The sequence below is a fragment of the Poecilia reticulata genome, linkage group LG17 (assembly GCF_000633615.1).
Source record: "Poecilia reticulata strain Guanapo linkage group LG17, Guppy_female_1.0+MT, whole genome shotgun sequence".
NCBI lineage: Eukaryota > Metazoa > Chordata > Actinopteri > Cyprinodontiformes > Poeciliidae > Poecilia > Poecilia reticulata.
In genome coordinates this window covers 19,426,885-19,427,505 of record NC_024347.1, presented here as the reverse complement: position 1 = coordinate 19,427,505, position 621 = coordinate 19,426,885, and positions in this window count along the sequence as shown.

The following is a 621-nucleotide window of genomic DNA, read 5'->3' as shown; positions in this document are numbered from 1 at the left end:
TGTGCCCTTGTTTATATTTTTAATAGTGTAATTCTGTAAAGACAAAATATGTCTGGTGGTCCAGCTCTGATTTACATATCTTGCTAAATTGCAGGTTTGAATATTGAAATACTTTCCTATAACAAAATAGACCTGCAGAAAGAAATGACTAATAAAATATCTTACATATGCATAGTTGTATGCTCTATGTAGAGATTCTCCTTAGCTTTGATTGTATATCTCACAATTTTGTAGTTTATCACTGTTTATTAAACTTTGAAAGCTGAGAGGCTTTGTTAATATCCTGTCCTAAAATACGGTTGGATGTGCCCTTTTTTTTTTTGAGCACCTGCCCCTTTAGTGGTCTCTGCACGGCCCTGCATACTGGCCTTCTTTCACCAGAGCACCTTCTTCCAAATGTCCCCTACATGTATTTGGCTAACTGCAAACAGAAAATGTCATTTATCTTTTTTTTTTTCTTCCTGACAGTTTTCCATAAACTCCAGATTTGTAGAGCACATAACTTATATTTGTTGTGGCAACTGGTTTTCCCTCTTAAGCTGAGGATCTATGCAGCTTCTATATATTTTCCGAAGGTCATTTGGCTCCTTCTCTGAATAATGATTTCATYAGCTTGCCCAT